Here is a 27113-nt window from a genome sequence, read left to right as displayed (position 1 = left end):
GCTTTTTCATTGTAGTAGAAACAAGTCACACAATCTCGTTAGTTATTTTCCCCGCTAAAGCTCGTGTTTTCTGTAACTTAGTAAAATAACTCAATCGAATGAAATTGATACAGTACTGTACCATATACAGCAACAACTCGTTGTGTAACCTCTATGTAACACACGTGTAGACACAGGGGTCTAGCTGGGATAATACCGTAAACATGTGTATGATGTTTAACATATGTGTAAACAGAGGGTTCCAGGTATAGTTGTTTTAACACACGTGTAGACAGAGGGTCCAGGTATATGTGATTTAACACACGTGTAGACAGAGGGGTCCAGGTATATGTGTTTTAACACACGTGTAGACAGAGGGGTCCGGGCATAGTTGTTTTAACACACGTGTAGACAGAGGGGTCGATGCATAGGTGTTTTAACACAAGTGTAGACAAAGAGGTCTATGTATGTGTGATTTAACACACGTGTAGACAGATTGGTCCAGGTATATGTGATTTAACACACGTGTAGACAGAGAGGTCCAGGTATATGTGATTTAACACACGTGTAGACAGAGGTGTTCAGGTATATGTGACTTAACACACGTGTAGAAAGAGAGGTCCAGGTATAAGTTATTTAACACACGTGTAGACAAAGAGGTCCGGGTATAGGTGTTTTAACACGTGTAGACAGAGGGGTCCGGGTTTTTGTGATTTAACACACGTGTAGACAGAAGGGTCCAGGTATATGTGATTTAACACACGTGTAGACAGAGGGGTCCGGGTTTTTGTGATTTAACACACGTGTAGACAGAAGGGTCCAGGTATGTGTGATTTAACACACGAGTAGACAGAGGGGTCCAGGTATAAATGTTTTAACACACGTGTAGACAGAGGGGTCCAGTATAGGTGTTTTTACACGTGTAGACAGAGAGGTCCAGGTATGTGTGATTTAACAAGTGTAGATAGAGAGGTCCAGGTATGTGTGATTTAACACAAGTGTAGACAGAGAGGTCCAGGTATATGTGACTTAACACACGTGTAGACAGAGGGTCCAGGTAAATGTGACTTAACACACGTGTAGACAGAGGGTCCAGGTATATGTGATTTAACACACGTGTAGACAGAATGGTCCAGGTATATGTGATTTACATATAAAGTGCACAGTACATTATTCAGGTAGGACGGTATTTAAAGTTATACACAACAGCTGATCAATGTAATTAATATTCATAACCGACCATTTATCGACGTCTACGACTGATAGAAAAGTACATAAGTCTACAACGTCTAAAGAACAGCAGTGATTGCGGGAACAAGAACACGTGTGTTCCCTGTATTATATATACTTATGTATGTACATTTTGTATGTTGGTAAATCAATATTACGTACAGCGGTACTCAATATTCCGATACACAGTTGTACTCTATAATTAGGATAAAATTGGTACACACGTAATGATCATGTAAAAAGTAACAACGACCGCCAACACTAGATGGAGCAGATGTGATGAGTTATATAGAGTCCTGTTACGGTTGTTATCGTCGTTAATATACATATAATAGTCTGATTATATGTCATTAACTCGTACATATAGCCTTATAGGGGCCGCGGTGGCCGAGTGGTTAAGGTGTACCGACACTTTAACACTAGCCCTCCACCACTGGGTTGCGAGTTCGAAACCTACGTGGGGCAGTTACCAGGTACTGACCGTAGACCGGTGGTTTTTCTCCGGGTACTCCGGCTTTCCTCCACCTCCAAAACCTGGCACGTCCTTAAATGACCCGGGATGTTAATAGGACGTTAAACAAAAACAAACGAAACATAGCCTTATACAACTGCTGATCGTTATGTCCATGAGTCGGGTGGTGTTAAAAGGTTTTACTAAACTCGGTAGAAATTTGCATACACGTACTGTACGTCGTTAATTCATACAGTACACAAACAAGGCCAGACTGCATCCAACATGCTTCATAAACATATCCTTATGTTTAATGTCTTTTATGTTCCTTGCAGGTGACAAGTCTTAAAGTTAATGACCACGAGTCGATCGGTTTAGACAGGGCTTTGCTGTTTATGTCCATGAGTCGGTCGGTTTAGAAAGAGTGTTGCTGTTTATGTCAATGATTTGATCGGTTCAGACAGGGTTTTGCTGTTTATATCCATGAGTCGGTCGGTTAAGACAGTATTTTGCTGTTGATGTCTACGAGTCGGTCGGTTTAGACAGGATTTTCCTGTCTATGTCCTTGAGTCGTTCGGTTTAGACAGGGCTTTGCTGTTGATGTCCATGTCTTTGTCGAATTAGACAGTGTTTTCCTGTCTATGTCAATGGTTCGGTCGGTGTATACAGGTTTAAATGCTAATGTCGGTGTTAAAGATTATACTATTTTTGTCCATGAGTAATTCGCCCAAGTCATATTTTATTGCGGTTATCATTATATCTACGTAATTCGATTCAGACAAGTTGATGTCCACGTGCCGGTGCTGGAGATTCAACGGGTTTTTACAGATTATGACCATGACTCGGCCGGATTAGACAGTTTTTACTGTCGTCCTATATGTGCAGTAGATACGATATTTATGAGCTTTCCAAAAACGAAGATATTTTAAACCTCCACATTCAAATGGAAATGATAATTAAAGTGCTTAAATGTATTTATTTTTATTTACACAAACTTTATTATAAATGCATACGATCGCATCTTACCCAAATGCAATCGTCGTAACGCTTCATCCGAGTCCAATTACCTTAAGCTATTGAATGAATAAATGTATAATATCATTCTGTGATGGGATGTTGTGTATACTTATAAGTAATCATATCCGCTACACAAATGGTATATTGACATTTCAGCTTTATAAACACACGGTCACCTCCTGGGCTATACAAAAAGACATAGTAAATCCGAAAACCTTTATATTACTTAAATAACCAGTGGAATACATCAGGGAAAGTACAAATTGTATGTCTGGTACATCACGGCCGAAACATTGCTTACAAATGTGACAATAACTCGACCTCTCGTCTCAAATAGCTTCTGATATTTAATTATTCTTCTATAGATTATGATGGGATATAGATTATGAATTATGAGATTTCCTATCCGGGCCACAGTACCGAACACTTTATTTATGCTTTATAGACTGACATTTGTGTACAAATACTACGTGTATTGATATCACGTTATGACTCGACTCTATACGTGTATAGTGTACAGTGTTTTGTCCTCATATTCTAAATACTCATAACTGTAGCTGACCAGATGCAGACAGTACAATCTAACTATAAAATTTTTAAATTCCTTTTGTAAAACAAACACATACATGTAGGCTACATAAGTGGTATTCAAAAGAGTCAGGCGCAGTTTTGTTCACTTGATTACAAGGAAAGCCGTCAATTAAATACATTGTATATACAAGAAGTTTAAACAGGATTCTAAAACATATATCTGAAGTGCTCCAACATCTCTAAATTCTGGGGTCATTTCCGGTTGGACACGCGTTCAGTTTAACATACATGTATATATACAGGAAGCAGTATTGTAGGTTGAAGAGTTCTACATCCGGTAACTATAGCCATATGTAGTCAGGAATGATGAAGAAATTATTACGAGCCTTGGATATCGATCAAAACAATAATTACCTACGGTAACGGTTCGTCATAGCACATCTATAGGAATACATCAATCGAGCCCATATGTTACATGTATATATCTTCTCCGTATCAGTTTTAACACTTCGTGAGACCAGTTCAACGATAACAAAATAGCGACAGTATATGTGCGTGAAGTGTAAGAAAATCAACTAAACAAAGAATCAAACAAACAAACGGGAACATGATTTAGTAGGACAATGATACAGAGAAGGAGGAAAGAGGACTGCGGAGAATATCCTGGTCTATCAGAGTAACAGGTAGAGGAGGAGAAAGAGGACTGTCGGAGGATATCCTGGTCTATCAGAGTAACAGGTAGAGGAGGAGAAAGAGGACTGACGGAGGATATCCTGGTCTATCAGAGTAACAGGTAGAGGAGGAGAAAGAGGACTGTCGGAGGATATCCTGGTCTATCAGAGTAACAGGTAGAGGAGGAGAAAGAGGACTGTCGGAGGATATCCTGGTCTGTCAGAGTAACAGGTAGAGGAGGAGAAAGAGGACTGTCGGAGGATATCCTGGTCTGTCAGAGTAACAGGTAGAGGAGGAGAAAGAGGACTGTCGGAGGATATCCTGGTCTGTCAGAGTAACAGGTAGAGGAGGAGAAAGAGGACTGTCGGAGGATATCCTGGTCTATCAGAACAACAGGTAGAGGAGGAGAAAGAGGACTGTCGGAGGATATCCTGGTCTGTCAGAGAACAGGTAGAGGAGGAGAAAGAGGACTGTCGGAGGATTTCCTGGTCTATCAGAGTAACAGGTAGAGGAGGAGAAAGAGGACTGTCGGAGGATATCCTGGTCTGTCAGAGTAACAGGTAGAGGAGGAGAAAGAGGACTGTCGGAGGATATCCTGGTCTGTCAGAGTAACAGGTAGAGGAGGAGAAAGAGGACTGTCGGAGGATATCCTGGTCTGTCAGAGTAACAGGTAGAGGAGGAGAAAGAGGACTGTCGGAGGATATCCTGGTCTTTCAGAGTAACAGGTAGAGGAGGAGAAAGAGGACTGTCGGAGGATATCCTGGTCTGTCAGAACAACAGGTAGAGGAGGAGAAAGAGGACTGTCGGAGGATATCCTGGTCTGTCAGAGTAACAGGTAGAGGAGGAGAAAGAGGACTGACGGAGGATATCCTGGTCTGTCAGAGTAACAGGTAGAGGAGGAGAAAGAAGACTGGGGGGAGAATATCCTGGTCTGTCAGAACAACAGACAGAGGAGGAGAAAGAGGGCTGTCGGAGGATATCCTGGTCTGTCAGAGTAACAGGTAGAGGAGGAGAAAGAGGACTGTCGGAGGATATCCTGATCTGTCAGAACAGGTAGAGGAGGAGAAAGAGGACTGTCGGAGGATATCCTGGTCTGTCTCATAAACCATTACTCAATTGAACTGTGATAAAAAAGAGTTTAATATGGTCTATACACTGTTACACGTTGAGGTAACGGTATTATCACGCGAGGCCTGGGTTGTGTACAGTGTATACTTTGTAGATATATAGCGATTATATTATCTGGCCCTGATCCTATAAATATACACACAGCACCTAGTATTATACCATTACCCGGTTAATCAATAATACTCGGGGTTGACACAGAGGAAAGCTTACATTTAAGTCGATCAGGTTTCAAACGTGTATAAGGAGGATTTCATTAAAAGTATTAGCGGACTTCAATTAGAAACCAAAGGTCGCTTTAATACCGCTGATTACCGACCTGATAAAGAAATATTTAATCGACTGTAACGACACGAGGCGCTCAAACTTTAAACAAAGATAAATATCCAGTTGTCCTTTGTTTGTTATAATTAAAATTGATAATACCGGACTATTTGATCAAACAAGTTCAGGGTGCACACACAAGGAATGGACTCGGAGTGTTTAGTAGGTTTCTATTGACAGTGGGTAGTCATATATAATTATAGTGTTGAGGGTCTGACGAGGGAGAAATCAAGGGTTGACGAGGGAGGACGAGGGTCTGACGAGGGAGAAACCAAGGGTTGACGAGGGAGGACGAGGGTCTGACGAAGGAGAAACCAAGGGTTGACGAGGGAGGACGAGGGTCTGACGAGGGAGAAACCAAGGGTTGACGAGGGGGGAGAGATCGATGATGTATGAGGGAGGGACCGAGGATGGACGGGGAAAGATCGAGGATAGACGGGGGGAAAGGTCGAGGATACATGGAGAAGAATCGAGGATGGACACGGAGACACCGAGGGTGGACGAGGGAGAGACCGAGGGTGGACGAGGGAGACCGAGGGTGGACGAGGGAGAGACCGAGGATGGACAGCGGGAAGATCGAGGATGGACAGCGGGAAGATCGAGGATGAAGACGGAGAGACAGAGGTTGACGAGGCGGGGGTGGGGGTGGGGATGAGGGTGGGGGGATGAGGGTAGGGGTGGTGGTGGTGGTGGTGGGGGGGGGGGGGGGGGGGGGATCGAGGATGTGCGGGGAGAGGTCGAATATGGACGGGGAGACCGAAGGTGGACGAGGGGGCAACAGCATTGGACGAAGCTGTATAGGTAAATGGTAAAAATATACAAAATGTATGACATATAAAACTTTAGAATTTCCAAAGTATAACTATTTACCCAGATAACCAGTTATCCAGTGTCAGTTTTGTTTAATATTGTTTAACGTTCTAACAACTATGGCCATTTAAGGACGACCTCCCCCGTAAGCCAGATCTCAGGCTGTGGTATGTTACTGTTGGAGCTTGGTAAAAAGAAATTTATTTGTTTGTAACAAGACGAAATTAACTTGGTAAGCTGATAAATACAGGCACAGTAACAGAGTACTTGCATGCACTAATTTACAAGTAAAGTAACGCACGCAACGTTATTGACACATTCGTAATGAAGCTATATATTGGGGCGAGGTAGCTATATATTGGGAGGAGGGAGTTATATTGGAGCGAGGTTGCTATATATCTGGTATAGAAAGCTATATTGTGGTGAGGGAGCTATATATTGTGGTGAGGGAGCTATATATTGGGGTGAGGGAGCTATAGATTGGGGTGAGGGAGCTATATATTGGGGTGGGGGAGTTATATTGGGGCGAGGAAGCTATATCGGGGTGAGGGAACCATATATTGGTGTGAGGGAGCTATATATTGGTGTGAGGGAGCTATATATTGGGGTGAGGGAGCTATATATTGAGGTGAGTGAGCTATATATTGGGGTGAGGGAGCTATATATTGGGGTGAGGGAGCTGTATATTGAGGTGAGTGAGCTATATATTGGGATGAGGGAGCTATATATTGAGGTGAGGGAGCTATATATTGAGGTAAGGGAGCTATATATTGAGGTGAGTGAGCTATATATTTGGGTGAGTGAGCTATATATTGGGATGAGGGTGCTATATATTGGGGTGAGGGTGCTATATATTGAGGTGAGGGAGCTATATATTGAGGTGAGTGAGCTATATATTGAGGTGGGGGAGCTATATATTGAGGTGAGGGAGCTGTACTAGTATATTGGGGTGAAGGAGCTATGCTTGTATATTGGGATGAGGGTGCTATATCAAGACAAAGATACAGAGTACATAATTAAATCCAAACAATTCCCCTAAACATCTTAACTCCACACAATGTTATACCAAACAATTTTCCTTAACATCAAAATTTCATACAATGTAATACCAAACGTTTTTCTAAACATTTAAATTCAATACAATTTTTGCCAAACAATTGTCCTTATTTTCGAAATTCCATACAATCTAATGTTAAACGGTATTAACTTCAGACAAATATTTGGTGAACAGCTATTACCAACAGAATGCGACACAATACAAACGTGCCAAGGACAATGACGACGCAGTCTTACATGGATATTGATCATCCCTACATAATACACATGTTATAATTACGTAACAGCACAACTCATACCAGCAATATATTCCCAGTAGCAAAGGAAATAACGGTCTTTGTGTGACGACATTATCGAACCTCATACAGAAGCTAACTTCACAACCTCCTTCATAAATCAGACGATGACAAAAGTGACGTCGATTTGTGTGTGGCGTGTCAACAATTGGCGAGTCAGTGTGAGAGCCACCTCGGGTGGTATTACCCCTAAATTCTTCTGGTGATTGGGACATTCTCTGTCAAGTGTTTTCCTTACTCAAATGAGAGCTGACATGTACATTTTAAAGTCAACACTAGAACGATTTAAATAGGAAATTAAACAAATACAATCCCTACTTCTTACGACTAAATATAACATATTAAAGTTGAAACTGTTTAGCATGTATGGCCATTTTCTCGGCGAAATCAAAATATTTTTAACTAGCGAAATAATAACCGTGTGACTTCTGTCCTCAAATATTTTTCCTATTCAACATTTGAAATCCAATGTTAAGTACATTTAGTACATCACATGACAAAATACTGACTTTCCATTGGCTACTTCCTGATCCTCCGTGCACTATCAAAGGCGCGAGATTGAGCGTGAATCAATCGTGACGTCACCATATTACTAGCAGACGACGAAGATGGCTGACGTTGACAGACCCTTCGGTGGTGAAATATTTAGCTTAATAATTAATTTAGTAAAATTTTTGAGTGATTTACCAAAATACTGTCTTCTTTTGAGAAATTTTGGTTTGGTTTGTTTTTGTTTAACGTCCTATTAACACCCAGTGTCATTTAAGGACGTACCAGGTTTTGGAGGTGGAGGAAAGCCGGAGTACCCGGAGAAAAACCACCGGCCTACGGTCAGTACCTGGCAACTGCCCCGCGTGGGTGTCGAACTCGCAACCCAGAGGTGGAGGGCTAGTGTTAAAGTGTCGGGACACCTTAACCACTCGGCCACCCGGGCCCCCTTTTGAGGAACTATCGTCTGATATTGTTGTATGTGTATGTAGATTCCTATTATCAGAAAATTATATAACTGAAATAATGACTTGTCGAACTAGACAAGACATCGTAGAGAAGTTGTTTCACTTAACGGACGGAAATATTTTACAGATACGGAAACTGGATTTCAGTCAACTCCGACATTTGCTGATCGATAACGGGCGGTCCACATCTTGTAGGAAGTTACTTATAAAGATATTTAAATGGCTTCATTGCTAACATTTTATTGACACACACACATATATACATCTGTATACATCTACTGCGTAAGTACTTTTGTAAATCATATCAGAATAACGGAGAATAGCGACAAATTAACGTTAAATTGTGTTTTCTTCGCCATCTATTAACATAAAATAAATCTAATTTAACACGAATTATTGTATTTGATGTTATTTAATGTTATTTGATGTATTTTTGTTTTGAATCAAAAGCAAAAAAAAACAAAAAACAAAAACAAAAACAAAAAATAAAAAAACAAAAATCGACTGGAATTTGCAGACCAGAAGGACACGGTAAACGATGGTGCATTGGCGGGATCACCGGCTGTTCCATTAATTTAGCATCTTTTTGTATAAAGTTATCAAAAGTTAAAAATTTTAAAATGACTTTGGTTTTTTTCCAAATCACCCTAATGTAAATATAGGATTGAATGGACTGTTTTTCATTTTCACGGCGGCAATGAATAGCAGTAGCTATCTTCCGGGGTGCGCTAACGGAAAAGTATCAAAATCAAACTCCACAGCGAAGGATAGACAAGAGATCCCAGAGGGATCTTGGCGCCCACCATTGAATGATCTTCATAGGTTCCATGTCAGATTGATCTTTTCTCTTCTTTTCCCTTCCTCTAAGTCTTACTAATCTGTGTAAATTCAGAAACAGCCCTCTAGTACTTTTCAAACAAGGTGAGCCTTGCAACATCAGGGACCCAAGGGAATCTACACATGAAATCTGAGAAAGATCCCTTCAGTACCTTCTGTAAAATAGCGATAACAAACTTCAATTGTCAAAATCCAAGATGGCTTCAAGTCGGCCATGTTGTTTTCCGATTGGTCTCAAAATGCAATATGCATAGCTAGGTACCAAGGGGAACCTTAATATGAAATTTGAGAAAGATCCCTTCATTACTTTCCGAGAAATAGTGATAACAAACTTCAATTGTCAAAATCCAAGAAGGCTTCCTGTCGGCCATGTTGTTTTCCGATTGGTCTCAAAATGCAATATGCATAACTAGGCACAGAGGGCAACCTTCAAATGAAATTTCAGAAAGATCTTTTCAGCAATTTCTGATAAATAGCGATAACAAACTTCAATTGTCAAAATCCAAGATGGCTGCCTGTCGGCCATGTTGTTTTCCAATTGATATCAAAATGCAATATGCATAACTAGGCACCAAGGGGAACTTATATATGAAATTTGAGAAAGATCCCTTCAGTGCTTTCTAGGAAATAGCGATAACAAACTTCAATTGTCAAAATCCAAGAAGGCTGCCTGTCGGCCATGTTGTTTTCCGATTGGTCTCAAAATGCAATATGCATAACTAAGTACCAAGAGGAACCTACAAATGAAATTTGAGAAAGATCCCTTCAGTACTTTCTGAGAATTAGCGATAACAAACTTCAATTGTCAAAATCCAAGATGGCTGCCTGTCGGCCATGTTGTTTTCTGTTTGGACTCAAAATGCAATATGCATAACTAGGCACCAAGGGGAACCTAAATATGAAATTTGAGAAAGATCCCTTCAGTACTTTCTGAGAATTAGCGATAACAAACTTCAATTGTCAAAATCCAAGATGGCTGCCTGTCGGCCATGTTGTTTTCTGTTTGGACTCAAAATGCAATATGCATAACTAGGCACCAAGGGGAACCTAAATATGAAATTTGAGAAAGATCCCTTTATTACTTTCTGAGAAATAGCGATAACAAACTTCAATTATCAAAATCCAAGATGGCTGCCTGTCGGCCATGTTGTTTTCTGTTTGGACTCAAAATGCAATATGCATAACTAGGCACCAAGGGGAACCTAAATATGAAATTTGAGAAAGATCCCTTTATTACTTTCTGAGAAATAGCGATAACAAACTTCAATTATCAAAATCCAAGATGGCTGCCTGTCGGCCATGTTGTTTTCCAATTGGTCTCAAAATGCAATATGCATAACAAGGTACCAAGAGGAACCTACATATGAAATTTGAGAAAGATCCCTTCAGTACTTTTTGAGAATTAGCGATAACAAACTTCAATTGTCAAAATCCAAGATGGCTGCCTATCGGCCATGTTGTTTTCTGTTTGGTCTCAAAATGCAATATGCATAACTAGGCACCAAGGGGAACCTACATATCAAATTTGAGAAAGATCCCTTCACTACTTTCTGAGAATTAGCGATAACAAACTTCAATTGTCAAAATCCAAGATGGCTGCCTGTCGGCCATGTTGTTTTCTGTTTGGTCTCAAAATGCAATATGCATAACTAGGCACCAAGGGGAACCTACATATGAAATTTGAGAAAGATCCCTTCAGTGCTTTCTAGGAAATAGCGATAACAAACTTCAATTGTCAAAATCCAAGATGGCTGCCTGTCGGCCATGTTGTTTTCCGATTGGTCTCAAAATACAATATGCATAACTAGGCACCAAGGGGAACCTACAATATCAAATTTGAGAAAGATCCCTTCAGTACTTTCTGAGAATTAGCGATAACAAACTTCAATTGTCAAAATCCAAGATGGCTGCCTGTCGGCCATGTTGTTTTCTGTTTGGTCTCAAAATGCAATATGCATAACTAGGCACCAAGGGGAACCTAAATATGAAATTTGAGAAAGATCCCTTCAGTACTTTCTGAGAATTAGCGATAACAATCTTCAATTGTCAAAATCCAAGATGGCTGCCTGTCGGCCAAGTTGTTTTCCGATTGGTCTCAAAATGCAATATGCATAACTAGGCACCAAGGGGAACCTATATAAGAAATTTGAGAAAGGTCCCTTCAGTGCATTATGAGAATTAGCGATAACAAACTTCAATTGTCAAAATCCAAGATGGCTGCCTGTCGGCCATGTTGTTTTCCGATTAGTCTCAAAATGCAATATGCATAACTAGGCACCAAAGGGAACCTATATATGAAATTTAAGAAAGATTCCTTCAGTACTTTCTGAGAAATAGCGATAACAAGAATTGTTTACGGACGGACGGACGGAGGGACGGAGGGACGGAGGGACGGAGGGACGGAGGGACGGACGACGGACCACGGACGCAGGGCGATTTGAATAGCTTACCATCTGATGATGGTGGGCTAAAAACATTTGGTGAATGACAATGAATTTTCTGAAGGTTACTTTCATGCATAATGTACCTGTATTTATCAAAGTATGATAATTGCTCCATTTGATTATACACTTGTAACCGTTACGAGTTTACTGTGTATATAGTATTTTCTGGGCACGCTTTTCATGCGAGGCGAACGAAAACGCATTAAAAATGTGTTGTTCTATGAAACAACATTGAGACGAGCCACAGGGACCGCCGACTCTCGTTTCAAGTGTAAAACGAGCCTCTAATCACAGTCACTCGATTTCGTTACTGGTGTCAGACGAGCCACATGGACATTGACTTGTCGTTACTGTGTAATACAAATCGATATTGACGAGAACACAACCTGTCTATTTCATTCAGATATCAGATATGTTAAGGGAAATGTTCGTGTCAGGTCACTGTCGAAATCTGCCACTTTTTACAAAACATTTTCTAGAGCTTCACGTATCATCGAGAATCGGGGTCTCTTTTAAGGAGAACTGATATATTTGAAAGTATATTTTTGCTCGACTTCTGCAAAAGGTGATGTCATATGGTAACGATAACACCACCACTCCCCAACCCCTCCCACCCCATCCCTCGCCCAATCTGAGCTTATCACGTGTACGTTCCTGCTTTCAGTACCGTAACTCTCATTATAATTTTATAAAAAAAATTGGTACAAATATATACTTGTCCAAAAACCTAGCAGAGCTGTTATTGTCTGCAAGGTGCCGTTGTTTCAGCAGTGACGTCATAACTTCATTACATCGCATTCATTGTGATGTCATCGATGGGAGAGAGAGTTTCCATTAATGTTGCAGTGAATGTTAGTAGAAATACCTAAATAATGTTTAAATTACACCTACTACTCTCAGTTTCAAAAGGCAGCCTAAATAGTCGTTGTTACAATGTACCAACACATAATACAATGTGTGCGTACGTATGCGCACGCGCAACATACCTCTCCCGTACACGTTGTTTTCCGCGGTGCCTTGTGGTGATTTGAAGACTTTGAGGTCTAGCTTTGATCCCTGTAGAATCGCCACACGACGTATTAGGAGTATAATCAATGTGCGGATTATGATCTACATAATCTGTACTTATTTTATAGACGGGGATATAAAGCTCTAAATCGGGTATTTATGACAATTGGATATATATATCATGGTAGATTTTATAGAAAAAAAAGCTGCATATGTATCAACATCTTACAAAACACATTTATATCCCATTCAAAATTCTAATGTAGTTCTATTTTTAGTTAAGTGGTCAGTTAATTGTCTAGTAAGAGGATTGCTTGTTACGGTCAACAACAGAGTTAATTTCGTATATACACTCTTTAATATTGATACAAAACGAGAAGCCATTTTTCAATCAGGTGCACTTTTTGCGAACCAGTCCGGAACTGGAACACCTCATCTCCTCATAAAATGGCATAATCTTATTTTTTAAAAATATTTTGTTTTGTTTTTTTCTCTCTTTCTTATCGATGCAAGTTCGGTACATGGGAAATGACATTTAATTTAACGACATTGATAACAAATTACTGTTGCAGGATTGTATTATTCTCTTAACCTGACGCAAACATTATAATATATTCTTATTAAAATGTTCATTGTAATGGACAACTTTTAAAAGTTCATATATCTGTTCTGAAATTATGAAATAAATCAACATTTCCCCATTATTTATCTAGTTCATTTTTTGAAACAGCTCAGATTATGAGCACGTACAATATTTTCCGTAAGAATACAGTGCAATATCTTTTCTTATTTTTACTAAAATTTATTTTTATGTATTTATTTATTATCATTTTTTTGGGTGGGGGTGGGGCTCACCAAAAGTTCACGTATTAATAGTAGGCTGCAGGCGGTAGGATGCAATAAAATACTTTATACGAGTGATATTCAAGTTTCATATTTTTCAAAGTTTGCTTGTTTCTATATCTAAAATTACATACTTAAAATAAATACGTGTATTTACGATTAAACAATTGCGTTGAGCAGTAAAGCCGACTCACAGTCAAAAAAGGATTAACCATTAAGCAGAAGGTTTATTTTACTATATTGAGATTCAAAGGCGAGTTAACAAGGCTTCAAAAAAAAAAAAAACTACATAAGGATCACAAAGAAAATGTTAACCTAGATACATTTGTCAATATTGGAATCCCATAAAGTACATTTGAACCACGCTAAAGATCTGTATAACATTGCGTACACGAATAGTGGAGGTTGGATGAGGTGTACAAATGTAGGACTAGGTTCGCTTCCATATCAAACACTATAATTCCATAGCTCTATAGCTAAAAATCTGGTAAGATTGAAATCTTAATACGACATAGGAACGCATCCATCATATTACCTAGGATATTAAACTGAAAACTTAAAACTTTTCAAAATATCCATATTAAATACATTTCATGAAAATATAGATATTTTCCGAAACTCCAGATAATTTAATCGTATTATTCTTCGATTTAAAAACGATCATTCCGCTAATTTGGATATTAAACAAGTAGTATTGCCCAGCGATATCACCTAGTCAATCTTGTGTGTAATGAGATAGGGGGATACTAATTGGGCACCTGTAACGAGATATCTGTAAGTAATCGATCATTGATATGATATTAAGTATATCTTTTATATGACATGGAACCCGCTATTGTCTCTCTACCAAGTTGTCTCTGTGTGCGAGACTCATATCAATATGTAATTTATATCAAATTATTTATAACGGACCGGTACAGGACACCTACAGTGACCGCTAATATTTTATGGAAATCTTTTCTGTTAAATATAACGCGATGATATTTCAAGTAGGCACTAACATTACCTTAAAGCTTAAACAGTTTTTTTAAAAGTAAAAATATTGATTTGCATAAATGTAATGCCAACTGCCATGTTTCGCGTCTAATCTATGTGCATGTTTGCATTGACATGTCACCGATAGTAACATCATCATGGAAACCCGAGTAAGCATTCAACATCGTTTGTAAATCACACGAGTTATATAAAGTCTTTCTGCTCGTATTTTTCCGTCCAGTGAGTGACAAGTTGCAAACTTCACATCGACAAGAAATTAAAAAGTGATTAAACCGAGTTGTTTTAATTGAGGTTATGGGCCGCCATTGTCAGTGGAGCCTCGTTACCGTGGTAATTAAGCCTCGTTACCATGGTAATTAACCCTGCGTTAAAACAAGCTAACCAAGACTGCTATCTATAATAATATAGGTGTATCTACCCGATTGACGCCTAGATATAAAGCTTCTTCCTAATACATGGCAGAAATAGACAGGCAAGTTATGTTTGAACAAGAGCTAGACAAATATTTGTGGATGTCATTCTTTCTACCCGCGAGATATCCTCTACAGTAACGACACTTTATGACAATGGAATTCTGACAAGCTCTGTGTAATATTAACACAGAAGATTCACAAGAACCAAAAGCTGTCACCCTGTCAATAAACAGATTGTTCCACGACCAATTCGGTTTTGGTTAATACGTCTCGTTATTTTTTATCCGACATCTCCTCTGTAACCGTATAACACTCCGACCATTTAATCTATACTATAATCCCGCCATTTTGCCATCGGTCAATTCAAAAACATAATCCGGTCAAAATAGTCTGACTACAAGATATGTACTATTATATGATATTAACCACATTTCTGTCAACTCTGTCATTTTAGTCTGAATACAATACATAAACTATCAATTCGATATTCGTCCTTTTTATATCAGTTGTCAATTTAGTTTGACCACAATATACATGTATGTAGTATCGATTCAATATTTAACATATTTCTTTCTATTAGTTCTGTCAATTTAGACTTACCTTTATATATCACAATGCTATCAATGACAGGTTATGTTTTTTAATTGATCGATGGCAACATGGCGGAATAATAGCACAACTTTAATGGCCGGGGTTAACTGCGTTAACCACATATTTGTGAATTTAGTTTGATAATACATTGTACAATATATGTACTGTCAATTTGATATTTACCAATTTTTTGTCAATTTAGTTTGATTATACAATATAATTATGTTATGTCAATTTCATATTTAACACACTTCTGTTAATTTAGTCTGACCACAATATATGTACTGTCAATTTGATATTTACCAATATTTTGTCAATTTAGTTTGATTATACAATATAATTATGTTCTGTCAATTTCATATTTAATACACTTCTGTTAATTTAGTCTGACCACAATATATGTACTGTCAATTTGATATTTACCATATTTTTGTCAATTTAGTTTGATTATACAATATAATTATGTTATGTCAATTTCATATTTAACACACTTCTGTTAATTTAGTCTGATCACAATATATGTACTGTCAATTTGATATTCAACATATTTTTCCATCAGCTGTCTATTTAGACTTACATATATATATATATCACAATGTTATCAATTAAATCTTCACCATAATCCTAAATAATAACACGTGGGTGACACATAAATTGTATCGAATAAGTATTTCATAGACGTAAAGTTAAAAATTGTCTCACAAAACTGATTAGAATCGGAGTGTTGTAAATATCAAATCTGTTTCATCACAATCTCAACATTGACCACAGTCCTCTGGTATAACCGTAGATGATGCTTTGTCCAGGGACCACTCAACAGCCAATGGGATATGAAGACGATGACCATTGATGGGTTAGACCAAGGTCGTTTTTATAGTACCATCATACTGAACTGCCACATTATACTGAGAATATTATGACACCCCTCCGGGTCATATTATACGACACCCCTCTAGGTCACTTCATACTGAGAATATTAAAAAGTGATTAAACCGAGTTCTTTTAATTGAAGTTATGAGCCGCCATTGTCAGTGGAGCCTCGTTACCATGGTAATTAAGCCTCGTTACCATGGTAATTAACACTGCGTTAAAACAAGCTAACCAAGACTGCTATCTATTATAATATAGATGTATCTACCCGATTGACGCCTAGATATAAAGCTTCTTCCGAATACATGGCAGAAATAGACGGGCAAGTTATGTTTGAACAAGAGCTAGACAAATATTTGTGGATGTCATTCTTTCTACCCGCGAGATATCCTCTACAGTAACGACACTTTATGACAATGGAATTCTGACAAGCTCTGTGTAATATTAACGCAGAAGATTCACAAGAACCAAAAGCTGTCACCCTGTCAATAAACATATTGTTCCACGACCAATTCGGTTTTGGTTAATACGTCTCGTTATTTTTTATCCGACATCTCCTCTGTAACCGTATAACACTCCGACCATTTAAGCTGTACTATAATCCCGCCATTTTGCCATCGGTCAATTCAAAAACATAATCCGGTCAAAATAGTCTGACTACAAGATATGTACAATTATATGATATTAACCACATTTCTGTCAACTCTGTCATTTTAGTCTGAATACAATACATAAACTATCAATTTGATATTCGTCCTTTAATATGTCAGTTGTCAATTTAGTCTGACCACAATATACATGTATGTAGTATCGATTCAATATTTAACATATTTCTTTCTATTAGTTCTGTCAATTTAGACTTACCTTTATATATCACAATGCTATCAATGACAGGTTATGTTTTTTAATTGATCGATGGAAACATAACGGAATAATAGCACAACTTAAATGGTCGGAGTGTTAATCACATATTTGTCAATTTAGTTTGATTATACAATGTACAATATATGTACTGTCAATTTGATATTTACCAATTTTTTGTCAATTTAGTTTGATTATACAATATAATTATGTTCTGTCAATTTCATATTTAATACACTTCTGTTAATTTAGTCTGACCACAATATATGTACTGTCAATTTGATATTTACCATATTTTTGTCAATTTAGTTTGATTATACAATATAATTATGTTCTGTCAATTTCATATTTAATACACTTCTGTTAATTTAGTCTGACCACAATATATGTACTGTCAATTTGATATTTACCATATTTTTGTCAATTTAGTTTGATTATACAATATAATTATGTTATGTCAATTTCATATTTAACACACTTCTGTCAATTTAGTCTGACCATAATATATGTACTGTCAATTTGATATTCAACATATTTTTCCATCAGCTGTCTATTTAGACTTACATATATATATATATCACAATGTTATCAATTAAATCTTCACCAAAATCCTTAATAATAAGACGTGGGTGACACAGAAATTGTATCGAATAAGTATTTCATAGACGTAAAGTTAAAAATTGTCTCACAAAACTGATTAGAATCGTAGTGTTGTAAATATCAAATCTGCTTCATCACAATCTCAACATTGACCACAGTCCTCTGGTATAACCGTAGATGATGCTTTGTCCAGGGACCACTCAACAGCCAATGGGATATGAAGACGATGACCATTGATGGTTTAGACCAAGGTCGTTTTTATAGTACCATCATACTGAACTGCCACACATGGACACAGTGACGTGACATCCATCTAGATCCCTTCATACTGAGAATATTATGACACCCCTACGGATCATATTAGACTGAGAATGTTATGACACCCCTTCGGGGCGCATTATACTGAGAATATTATGACACCCCTCCGGGTCATATTATACGACACCCCTCTAGGTCACTTCATACTGAGAATATTATGACCCCCCCCCCCCCCCCCCCCCCCCCCCAGATCACATTAAACTGAGATTATCATCTACACATAAACTAATGCCATTTTAATTTTGAACGTCAAATAAAAAGCAGCAACTATCAGATTGATAATTTTTCTGGGCCCGTCAGAGATTAGTTCCCTGACCGAGATGTCTAGGGGTTTGGTAATTTCTTCCTTTGGGTTGACGTTGACGTAGACGACAGAACCGTAACAACCCTTCTTCCTTGGGCGGACACCTAACAGTCTTTGCTTTAACCAGAAAGCAAGGTTTGCCAAGTGAAGCATTGGTGGGGAAAATGAATCTTATAGAAATATCTCAAATGTTGCAATTAATGCAGCACATTTAGCTTTTAGTATTCTTTCATACCCCGAATCAGGACCATGAAAACACATCCGCAATTCAGTGTGAATAAGAACATCTGTACATGTATAGCCATCAGTATCGATATACAGAAATACATTACCCTTGTATCACACCAATTACATATACTCGCGGGCCCATCTCTTCGACACTATTCATCTTATACATTATGTAGTTTCATTTGTACCGTTAAGTGCCTTAACATTGTATACCACGAATGCTGCTGAATAAATGTTATTCAACGCTTTCAAGCTATTCAAAGGCGAAGCCATCACAATTTTGTTTGAAATGATATCATGCTATACATCATCATATATATTTCAAAAGTATATTTTAGAATGTTGATATATACATATTGAAAAATTCTACGGTTTTCAATTCACTTGGCCGAGCGGAACGACATATGCTTTGGTTAGACCCAAGATTGATCACTGCACTTTTCTCACGTTGACTACATGAATATATTCCAATTGTACCATGTCGATCATTATCAATGTCAGGTTGTCGTGTTTGGCCCTACCTACAGTCAGAATGATCCATTACTGTACGTGTGTACATGTATATGGAAAAGAAAAGGTACAAAGGAACTGGACTTGATTGAACACCGGTGGTCAGCTAGCTCAAATTAGAGCGTCCGTCTAAGAGTGCGGAAATCCTGGGTTCGAGTCCCGGTCTAGCAACTCTAGACGGATGCTGTTACCCAACGCTCGGCTACCTAGTTACCGAAGACCAGCTCTTGTTACATATGTAACAATGACAGTATTAATTATAGCAGACATACTTTAAATCTACTCGGCCTCCACACTGTATTGCATATCAATGAAACTGACAAGGTATAATAAAACTTTAAACAGGTGTAAAATATCTTACCTGTCGACCGGATATTAAATCCCCACCTGTCTTGTGTTACCACCGAGGTTAAATGGATAAGGTAGGTATATATTATCCTCTATATAAGAAAACGATACGTACTGGTATCGGGTGTAATCGAGATTTCTCCCAGCACATACAACGGTAGCCCTCGCTGCCTGTAAATGAGATCTTTGTGTTAAGGCAGGTGTATTTACGGCTTGGATTGACACACACACACACACCCTAGGTACAGTATACGGTGTAATTGTTATTCGTACTCGGGTGGGCAGGCAATACCACACCATGGGATATGTACACGGGGAGTTTTTCAGGGGAAAAGTTCTAGCTAGCTATAGCTTCTATACATAAACTCATTTATTACCGTGACAGACTTCATTACTCTCTTAGGATATCATCTATAGTTCACGAACATAATTTATATTTTTATTCACGATATATTTAAATAAAGCGATTTATTTACCTGGCAAGATCATGACATTATTTAAATAGAAAGATGTCTAATTAATGGAGAGAACATACCACTCTCGCGACCCCATTGTAACAGGTAGGGCTAAGATCTGAACTTGCTGCCACTAATGAGATATGTAGCTACATTTGAAATATCATTCTTGTTCCTACTGAACAGACAGTTTCCAATTACCCCCTCAATCTACCTCACTTTTATTTGGATTTTGATTAGTTGAACCTTAACACCTGTGAGGAAGGCTTTGCGTTGTTCCCTGGCCGAGCCAATCCAAAATCTATAAAATTGGTACATGCTGCTGTTTGCTTAACGATCAGCTTTAAAGATGGTCTTAGACGTACGCTTTGGTTTGAATCGTTAAGGGGTGTCCATGTACGGATTTTCAGTGTGGTTTCTCGCTCGTTCCTTACCTTCTTATCTGCTCCATATCTATGGTCTGATTTTCGTATGCTGGCGTCTCATTAACATACAGTATATTACCTTAGTTACGAGGACGTTAGATCCCGTAAAGGATCACGTTTAGGAGCGGGAAAAGAGGTTGTCTGATGTATCTCACTGCATGTCCTAAGAGACCACTAATTGTGGAGCCCCCCACCTTCGCCTCTTTGTAGGATGGAAAGTAGTTGTCTGTTCAGGGGAATTGGTGTGCCCAAGAATAAGACCCATTGCATCCCAATGCGTGCTCATTGTAAGAGGCGACTACAGTGGACTCGAAGAATGGTGGATTTTCTTCCATATCTATTTAGAGAACACTGGATAGACCAAAATTGATCTACTTCCTCCATTATAATGTCTTTGTCCTCCTTGTGATAGCGCGAAAATGGCGTCAACTTTATAGCTTAACCTCACTGAAGCATACTGCCGAAGACACCCAGTAGGATAGCCCACCCGGCCACATTTTACGGTCGAACCAGTTGTTCCTATCTAGAAATGAGAAAAGCCTTCATTGAAATTCTGTGTTATTTTATTTGGTGTAATAAACAATGTATTGCTATTGCGCTTGCTCTGGTGAAACATGAATATTTGTTCATCCTCGACATGTTTATTTTATTTATTTATCTTTTACCTTCCAAACGGCCCTCGACATCTGATGCTTCCTAACACAAGAACAATAAAAGTCTACTGGATTCAACATGCGCTCGCGCACCATGTAGTAATTTGAATAGAAGTGTGGTGTATATTGAATTTTCAATCGATGCAATTGAATTCTTACGTTTAAGCATTTTTTCAGGTAACTGATGGCTTCAGTATATTCATAACACATTAATAATGTTTTACCAAAACCCATTTTGCAGGAATCGGGCCATATTTCTAAGGTTACCGTGTTGATCAGGTGGTTAATGTCACCGTCTATCGGAAGGGGCCGCGCTGGCCGATTGGTTAAGGTGTCCCGACACTTTATCACTAGCCCTCCACCTCTGGGTTGCGAGTTCGAAACCTACGTGGGGCAGTTGCCAGGTACTGGCCGTAGGTCGGTGGTTTTTCTCCGGGTGCTCCGGCTTTCCTCCACCTCCAAAACCTGACACGTCCTTAAATGACCCTGGCTGTGAGCAGGACGTTTAATTAACTAAACCAAACCAGCTAATGGTGATTATCAATCACTTATAAGAAATAAGAATTAGTATGTCCCAACGTTTTAAATGTAATAAACAATTTTCAACTGCTATGTGACAATAACAGATAAAGAGAATCGAACATTCGGAAAAATTAAAAATGTGTTGAAATGAAATCAACCAACCAAAATCTATCGGAAACCATTTGTGAAACGCCTTGTTTGAATTTACGTCAACATTTACTAAAACAGAAAAAACGAATAATTTCCGAATGGAAGATGTGCAACAGTTTTCGCTGTTGTCTACGAATTTTTGGTACTTAGAGCACATATGAGATACTTATAACAAAACATACACGAGATTTCAAGATACACACGCAAATGAAATATACCATTTATGTACATGTAATGTTGGTAGCCAACCGTTTTGAATGAATTACCTCACAAGTGTTGTAGTTTAGAAAAACAAAGTCGTGAGAGTGACAAAGTCGTATGGATATGATAAATGATATTAAAATACACTATAACTTCAAATGTAAACACCGTAACTTTGGTTCCTGGCCCATAATTCGTATTAAATTATTAATCCAAACAGAATATCTTTATATAAACTTCATACCCACTTGATTAAAGCCAATGAAGGGTGGTATATCTATACCGGTGTGCATACGGAATGACGTCAGTACCATAGTAAGTATTGAACACTGCGGGTCACGGATTAGTCCCACTGCCAGTCTATAACGGCTCCACACGTATTCTGTATGTATATATACAAGATTATCTACATAAAGTATTGATTGAATGAAAAATCTCTAGAAATAGCGTTTAATCTCTTACCTGTCAAGGTATGGGGTATGTGTTACTCTGAACCTATAATACTGGCAACACTAGACACACTACCGATTTATTTTAGACTTTGTTTTATCTTTTGTTTTTAGCAGTGTTTACACCAGTGCAAGTTGAAGACAGTTTTTATCGTGTACTTTACGGCAGTAGGTCAAGACGGGTCCCTTTTGAACTTTCTAGTACAGGGAAAAAATCGCAGAATAAATAGTTTGAGCTCGTTTGATATTGTTTAACGTCCTATCAACAACCATGGCCATTTAAGGACGGCGTCCCCTGTGTCCGAGTTGCAGGCGTGTGTTCGTGTTTGTCTCCTGGTGATAGCGCGAAAATGATGTGACCTAAAAACGCTGGTTATTCAATTTGTCTGCAACCTGTGAAAATTATAGGACAATGCTTAATAATTCCGTTAGAATTATCTTTTTTTTCGGTATGGCCACAATAATTGGATAATAACGAAGAGTTCAGTGTGGCCATTAACAATCTCTGTTTGCTAAATTAAACTCTTTACTATGCCGCCATGGCTTATTACTACTCCGCAATCAATTTTTCCATTTCTCAATCTCGTTGGAATATATTTACTCAAGTGTATTGAGCTAAACCTTTTGTCTAGATCAATGCGTTATATGAACTGAATAAACAAATTTCAAGTAAACCACACCTCTTGTTGTTGCATTATTAAAAATAATATTCATAATAATATTACAAAACGATAACGTTCCTCGGTGTTATTAGCTTCACATTGATATCCAAGACCGTATTATTGTGTTGGCGCACTGTACCGGAAGTCACTTATATAACATTGCCTTTAACAACAAAAGTATATGCAGATGGTGGCGAGTTCGATTCATCATGCTCAAAATAAGTGAATGCGGCATCCCCAGGGCCTGTCGGTTAAAGAACGATCCGACTTTCATTGGGTTTTCTATGTGAAAATCTATGACCTAAAACATCCATTTTTGTCTGTGTATCTCGCATTCAAGCATTTGTTATCTTTTTGTTTGGAAAACGCATTCTGTGTTCACGTGTATGGTAAACGAAAGTTCTGTGATTAATAATGCATGTCAGTTGCGTGAGTTCATGAAGCTTTGCGCCAGGTGAACGATGGGCAGCAGGATCGATTGTGTTTACTACAGACCGAATCTGGTCTCTTAAAATGGTCATTTTATAAATATTAACGAGGAAAATACCAGACTCTTCATTTTGAACGAAATATTGTTAACCCGTCCTCACATTTCCATTTCAGGTGTAAAAGTATGCCACACGCGATAATTGAATCAAGACTAAGCAAATCATACCTAAACTAATATTTTAAGGTAACTTGTCGTCTTGTTGCGATTTAAAAGCGCGACAAGGCGACAACACGATATTTTGAACACGCTAATTAGCTCATACGGAATCTCGGTTTGTCTCGTCCTGCAGGTAGGGCGTTAAAAATTGTACCTGCTTCCCCAATTGTTAGATCGTATGAGGCGACTAAATTTGGGATCTTATCTTTTGGTAGCACACCACAGTAGGACAGCCTTACCATGGGCGATTTTTTTAGCAAATAACTCCTGTATTATGATATGCATAAAAAAAAAAAGAAAAAAAGTACACGATAATTGGTACATACCGCAGCCTCCCAAAACACACACACGCACTCAACACACGCATACATATCGCAAACACGAGAGGCCGTCCTTAACTGACCTTAGCTGTTAATAGGACGTTAAACAAATAAAACCAAACCAAACCCAACACAAAGGCTTCACATTTGTTAAAACTAAACTAAACAAATTGGTTCCGGATCTCAAATTTCCGGATTTTCCGAAAGTGTGTTTACACAGGAAATTTAGTTTTGCCTACAGTGAAAAATGGAGGCTCATAATAAAGGTAAAATAGCGGGAAAAAACTTAATGTACAACATATGTCAAAACCAGATTTCGGATAGAGATATTTAATGTCAAATAGGTTTCAGAAAAAAAAATTGTGAAGAGAATTTTGTCATTTTGGGTCAAATATAATATTTTGCAATTTTTGAGCTATTTTTAAGTTGTTACCATGGTACTCACAGCTCTAAAAACATAGAACAAGAGGCCCATGGGCCTTAACGGTCACCTGAGATTCGAAATATTTCAGTTAATTTAATTTACCCTTTTTGGCCCAACCCATCAGCCCTCAGGGGTCAGTCAGGGCCAACATATGCATATTATCAAACTTTCAACCCATGCTGAAAATTTTAACCAAGTTAGAATGAATTCCAATAGAAATCAAACAAATCAGTCAAAAATGTAATTTCCCAATATAAACTATAGTAAAATTAAACCCCTCCCCAGGGGCAAAATGTATGACCCCCGGGTCATTAAATTAATAAATTTTAGAAGAGCACCTTAAGACCCTTTCAACTAGGAAGAGTATTTGATTCTACCTCATTTCGGTCTTGAGAAGAAGATTTTTGAAATTTCAGCCAATTTGACCATTTTTAGCCCCGCCCATCAGCCCCTCCGGGTCAATCAGGGCCAACATGTGCATACCCTCAAACTGCCATCCCAAGCTGATAATGTTAACCAAATTAGAATGAATTCCAATAGAAATAAAACAAATAAAAGTCAAAAATGTAATGTCCCGATATAAACTATAGTAAAGTTTACCCCCTCCCCAGGGGCAAACTTGAGACCTCGGGGTCATGAAATTAACAATGTTAGTAAAGCATCTTAAGACCCTTCCAACTATAAAGAGTATTTGATTCCAACTTATTTCGGTCTTGAGAAGAAGATTTTTGAAATTTCAGTCAATTTGGCCCTTTTTAGCCCAGCCTATCAGCCCCTGGGGGTCAGTCAGGATAAACATGTGCATGCCATCAAACTGTCATCCCATGCTGACAATGTTTACCAAATTAGAATGAATTCCAATAGAAATAAAACAAATAAAAGTCAAAAATGTGATTTCCCTATATAAACTATAGTAAAGCTTACCCCCTCCCCAGGGGCAAACTTGAGACCCCGGGGTCATGAAATTCATAATTTTAGTAAAGCATCTTAAGACCATTCTAACTTTAAAGAGTATTTGATTCCAACTTATTTCGGTCTTGAGAAGAAGATTTTTGAAATTTCAGTCAATTTGGCCCTTTCTAGCCCCGCCCATCAGCCCCTGGGGGACAGTCAGGGCCAACATGTGCATGCCATCAAACTGTCATCCCATGCTGACAATGTTTACCAAATTAGAATGAATTCCAATAGAAATAAAACAAATAAAAGTCAAAAATGTGATTTCCCTATATAAACTATAGTAAAGCTTACCCCCTCCCCAGGGGCAAACTTGAGACCCCGGGGTCATGAAATTCATAATTTTAGTAAAGCATCTTAAGACCATTCTAACTTTAAAGAGTATTTGATTCCAACTTATTTCGGTCTTGAGAAGAAGATTTTTGAAATTTCAGTCAATTTGGCCCTTTTTAGCCCCGCCCATCAGCCCCTGGGGGACAGTCAGTGCCAACATGTGTATGCCATCAAACTGTCATCCCATGCCTATAATGTTAACCAAATTAGAATGAATTCCAATAGAAATAAAACAAATAAAAGTCAAAAATGTGATTTCCCTATATAAACTATAGTAAAGTTTACCCCCTCCCCAGTGGCAAACGTGAGACCCCTGGGTCATGAAATTTACAATTTTGGTAAAGCACATTAAGACCCTTCCAACTATGAAGAGTGTTTGATTCCACCATATCTGAGAGTAGAGAAGAAGATTTTTGAAGTTTTAGTCAATTTGACCCTTTTTAGCCCCGTCCCTCAGGCCCCTGGGGGGTGGGGACCATATAATATACAATTTTGGTTGACCTTTAGCCATAGAAGCTTCCTGCCAAATTTCATTGAATTTGGTTTAGGGGTTTTGGAGAAGAAGTCGAAAATGTAAATTGTTTACGGACGCACGACGCACGACGGACGACGCACGACGACGGACAAAAGGGGATTAGAATAGGTCACTTGAGACTTTGTCTCAGGTGACCTAAAAAATAAGTTTACGTATCCTTCAAAGCTGTATTAAGATTGCAAATGTTGTATAGATTGCAAATATATATACTTTATTGGAGGTAATATGTACATGTAGGGTTAACTGGCAATGTTTACATATCTAAAACATGTGCCATATTTTTCAGAATTTGGCATTTCTTTCTGAACAACTTATTTTCTTTTTCCTAATGTCTCAATTGACAATGCCTCACTTTTGGAATTATGTTGAGCGTTCGCCCCTGTGAGGAAGGCTCTGGGTTCTGTCCCCTGGCCGATACATACCAGAGTCTTCAGAACTGGTAGTTGCTTCTCCTGCTTAGCGCTCAGCATATTAGGAGTGGGCCGACTGGTTCGCTTTTTGTCAGTATGTGACCGGGTGGGGGGTGACTTGCTGGTGTCTTCGGCAGGATGCTTCAGTGAGGTAGCGCTATAAATCGGCAAAAGTTTATGACTATCACAAGGAGACTTTACATGAACATACCACAGCCTCCAAAAACACACATACGCACTCACCACACACATGCAGACCGCCCTTAAATGACCTTCGCTGTTGATAGGACTTTAAAGAAATGAAACCAAACCCAACCAAATAGGGTTGTCGCGATACAATATCGTGTTTCTGGCTT

General features: G+C 38.4%; 1 protein-coding gene across 2 annotated transcripts in view; it reads right to left on the bottom strand.

The window, feature by feature from the left end:
• The window catches only part of LOC117316834, a 28797-nt gene extending 9005 nt beyond the window's left edge, over positions 1-19792 (bottom strand). Inside the window, exon 1 of one of the 2 annotated variants that reach the window (XM_033871615.1) lies at positions 19632-19792. The gene's annotated coding sequence lies outside the window, so the exon portion shown is untranslated. The remainder of the gene's footprint in view (positions 1-19631) is intronic. The other variant, XM_033871617.1, reaches the window with a different exon arrangement.
• Between the last annotated feature and the right edge of the window lie 7321 nt (positions 19793-27113).

This window comes from Pecten maximus, chromosome 18 (assembly GCF_902652985.1).
Source record: "Pecten maximus chromosome 18, xPecMax1.1, whole genome shotgun sequence".
Classification (NCBI taxonomy): domain Eukaryota; kingdom Metazoa; phylum Mollusca; class Bivalvia; order Pectinida; family Pectinidae; genus Pecten; species Pecten maximus.
This window is presented reverse-complemented; position numbering and strand designations above follow the sequence as displayed.